Below are 4,463 nucleotides of genomic sequence, written 5' to 3' on the forward strand. Positions count from 1 at the left end.
AATAAAAGGCTTCTACCACGCCGACGCCTCCCTCAAAGCGCAGGCAGGCGCTGCTCTCCGCGCGTGGCTGTCCCAGAACGGTGGCGCCGCGGCGGTGGCGACTGGAAGTAGGCGCCTCCCGCCGGTTTCGGGCGACGTAGCAGGCCGCACCTAGTGCGCTTCCATCGAGCGGCCGTGCCTGTGCCATCGGTGTCTGTTACCGTCCGCCAGATGCACGAAGCCATTTCGTCGATAATCTCAACGAGTCACTTAGCTTCTTACAAAACAAGCACCCAAATACACCAATAATTTTTGCTGGTGATTTCAATTACTCGGGAATAGACTGGCAGACGTGTAAACCCACTGGCGGTACAAGGCAGCGCGAATGTTTGGAATTTGTTGATCTGCTTTCTTTGTTCAACCTGACCCAGACCGTATCTTGTCCAACACGTGGAAACGCCATCTTAGATCTAGTGCTGACGACAGAACCAGAACATGCGCATGTAAATGTGTTGGAGTGCATTAGCGACCAGAATGTTTTGCACTGTGAGTACGCCTCAGAAATGAAAAAGCCTGAATTACAAAACAAGTCATATACGATTACACGCCCGCAAATGTTGTGCATCATCGGAAAACATTTATCATTTTCTGAGGAATTCTTGAGCGCAATTTCCCGTCGTGATAGCACAGAAAATTGGAGAATAGTTCAGAAAAATTTAATTGAAATAAACGAAGAATATATTCCTAAAATAACATTCAGATCGTCATCGCATAACCCACGGTTCACTACACATGTAAAGCGATGCATCAACAAAAAGAAGCGATTATACTCTAAAGCGAAACTGAGTGCCTCGGATGGTGTTTGGAAGCTTTACAGGGATCAGGCAGAAATATGTAAGAGAGAAATTAAAGCCGCTAAAGACAAGTTTTTTAATCACGATATATCAGAACTACTAAAAAATAACACCAAGAAGTTTTGGGAAGTAGTTAATCCGAAGGCCTCCGCAACAAACGTCATATCAATTATCAAGGACGGTGAGCTTCTTCCGCCATCATTGGTAGCTTCAGAGTTTAATTCTTCCTTTAGCTCCGTTTTCACTAAGAAAATTCCAATCCCCCCTGATCTTAATTTAACTTCCCTTAGTGCCACCATGAATGATCTCATCACTTATGAAGGAATAGAAAAATGCTATTGACCGGCTTCAAATAAACTCTTCCCCTGGTCCTGACAGTATATGCCCAAAATTGCTTAAGTTAACAAAACCAGTAATCTCACATATTCTTGCCGCCTTATACCAGAAATCTCTTGACACTGGATACATCCCTGAGTCAGGAAACTTGCTCGTGTTACTCCTGTATTTAAAACCGGTGACTCATCAGTGGTAACAAATTACAGACTCATCTCATTAACCAGTATACCTTGCAAACTGCTAGAACATATCATATCTGCTATTAGGAACTACTTAACAGGACACAACTTTTTTTCCCCCAATCAGCATGGATTCCTACATGGTCGTTCCTGTGAGACTCAGTTGTTTGAATTATTAACTGACCTGCATCATGCCGTTCATGCTAAATTAAGAACTGACGCTATATCTATTGACTTCGGGAAAGCATTTGATAAGGTGCCCCATAATCTTTTAATACTAAAACTAAATAGTATTGGCATAAACAACAAGGTTATTACCTGAATTACTAACTTTCTTACCAACCGTTATCAATATGTTCGTATAAATGGATGCTGTTCTTCCTCAACCCTGGTAAAATCTGGCGTTCCACAAGGCTCAGTACTCAGACAGATTCTATTCCTGATCTACATTAATGACATAAGTGACACCATTGCTTCTCATCATCATCATCATCATCATCAGCCTGATTATACCCACTGCAGGGCGAAGGCCTCTCCCATATCTCTCCACTTAACCCGGTTCTGTGCTAGCTGCATCCACTTTACCCCTGCGAACTTCTTAATCTCATCCGCCCACCTAACTTTCTGCCGCCCCCTGCTACGCTTTCCTTCCCTTGGAATCCAGTTTGTTACCCTCAGCGACCATCGGTTATCCTCTCTTCGCACTACATGTCCTGCCCATGTCCATTTCTTCTTCTTAATTTCCACTAGAATGTCGTTAACTTGCGTTATTTCTCTGACCCACTCTGCACGCTTTCTATCTCTTAATGTTACCCCTACCATTTTTCGTTCCATAGCCCTCTGGGTTGTCCTCAACTTAAGTAGAACTCCATTGCTTCTACTATAAGATTATTTGCTGACGATTGTGTTATCTACAGACAGATTACCAGCCCTGCCGATACTCTTTACAGGCTGACCTCGATAGAATCGCCCTTTGGTGTGAACAGCGGCAACTGCAGATTAAGGTCTCTAAAACAAAGACAGTGATATTTACCACTAACCCTAGGCCTCATAACCATTTTTACTGCATGAATAGTACTCCCATTGAGAATGTTAATAGACTGAAATACCTAGGGGTTCATCTTTCCTCTGATCTAACATAGAACAACCACATAGATGCAGTTGTAAGCAAATCATCCAAAGCGGTTGACTTCATCAGGCGTCACTTGCACCAAGCTAATCCTGCTACCAAACGTTTGGCATACACGGCCCTCGTCCGCTCGAAACTAGAATACGCCCCTTCAATTTGGAATCCGCGTCAAATGTATTTAATCAACAAATTGGAGTCGGTTCAGAATAAAGCAGCCAGATTTATAACGAAAAACTACTCTCGCCATTGCAGCATAACCGCCATCAAAGCATCACTAAACTTATCATCACTTGAAAAGCGAAGACTGGCATCACTATTATCTTTTTTTCACAGGCTCTATCATAGTCACTCATCGTTCGCTACCAGACCCGCCCGCCGGATATTTCCGCGCTTAGATCATAACTTCAAAATTGAACCCATTTTTTCACGTACGCATCTCCTTAGTCACTCGCGCTTATTTCTTGTCATCCACCATTGGAACAAATTGCTTCGAAACATTGTTTCCACATTAAATCATGATGCTTTCATACAGAAGCTGAAGAAGTTCTGGAAAATAAATTCTTAGTGGATAGGCCGCATTCAGCCCAAGGTCAATGCGACATTTTTGTTATTATGTCCAACCTCTCGGAACTAAATGTAGGGCGACACACCTACGACTATATAAGAGATTTTTTTTCCAACAGGACTGCGGAGCTTACCATAAGGGAACTCAAGTCGGAACGCATACCGGTGGGAAACAGGGGCACGCAGCAGGGGTCAGTGTTATCCCCTTTTCTATTCAACGCTGCGCTGATCAAGCTCCTTAAAAAGCTTGACGACACGGTATTAAACACACCCTATACGCCAATGACATCACGATTTGGACGAGTCAGGGATCAGATGGGCAAATCGAGGAAGGATGGCTTCAGTGCAGTTAAATCCTCTTGGCGCTCATCCTGCCACCATAGATCCTTTTTCTTCTAAAAGCCTGAGTGTGGATGTGCTTTCAGTGAGAAGTGTGAAATGAAACAGCGGTAATAACCAGCAAGACCCAGAAAGGCCTGCAACTGTTTTGTCGTTCTGGGTCTTGGGAAATCTAGCAACTCACCCACTTTCTGTTTTTCTAGTTTGCACTGCCGAAGGAAGATGATGGGGCTAAGAGCTTGATAGTCTGACGATAAACCTGAATTTTATCTGTACTGAACATAAGGGCAGCCCTGTCAATACGCCGTTGAACATCCTTCAAGTGCTCAATGTGGCTCTTTAGCGTCTCTGAGCAGACGAGAGTATTATTCAGGAAATCTATAACAAAGCGATGGCTGATTCCCGGCCCCACCAGGTCCATCAAGGTTTAGAATATTGTCGGCCGACTTGCCACCCAACAGGACATGCACATAAACTCAAATGTACCTTGGTGGCAGATGAAGTGGTTTTCGCGGTCAGCATCAAAAACCGGCTTATGAAAAATCCTTAGGAAAGCTGGAACCTTGAGAACCACCTTGCGCGACCTAAATGCGCGAGCGGCCAGTTCGTTCGATGCATCGTCCAGACAGGTGCAACGGTGTGTGCCATCAATGGCCAGTAGTCTACTGCAAGTCGGTAGCGTACAGATTTATTAGAAATGAGAAATGTGGCGTTAGTCCAAAGGCTAGAGCTGTCTTCTAAGGCCCTGTAGCGAGAAGTCATTTACACAGCCTGCGATATGATTTCGGCACTTTGCACGCAACTTGAATTTCACCGGTGCACTATCGCCAGGGTGGTATATCCAGGAACATAGTGGTTTATGTGTGAAAGCATGGTGCTTGTCTTCGACACTCTGAGGGGGCTCCCCGTCCATGGGAAAAATAGCACTTCTTTTAAAGAGGCTGTGTAAATAGCAGGCATGCCGTCTTCCTCTAATACCAGCTCTGTTTCTGGATCCTTGTCATGCTTAGCGAATGGCATCATATACTATGGGTCGGTTCCAATAGTCAGGCCACCAAGAGCTACTTGTAAGGATATGCGAAA

At 44.4% G+C, this 4,463-nt stretch overlaps 1 pseudogene; it reads left to right on the forward strand.

Moving 5' to 3' along the window:
• Positions 1-2,415: 2,415 nt before the first annotated feature.
• LOC146187851 (uncharacterized) lies at positions 2,416-3,042 on the forward strand (annotated as a pseudogene).
• The last annotated feature ends 1,421 nt before the right edge of the window (positions 3,043-4,463 follow it).

Source organism: Amblyomma maculatum, chromosome 5 (genome assembly GCF_055883805.1).
Source record: "Amblyomma maculatum isolate TAMU_Amacu chromosome 5, ASM5588380v1, whole genome shotgun sequence".
Classification (NCBI taxonomy): Eukaryota; Metazoa; Arthropoda; class Arachnida; order Ixodida; family Ixodidae; genus Amblyomma; species Amblyomma maculatum.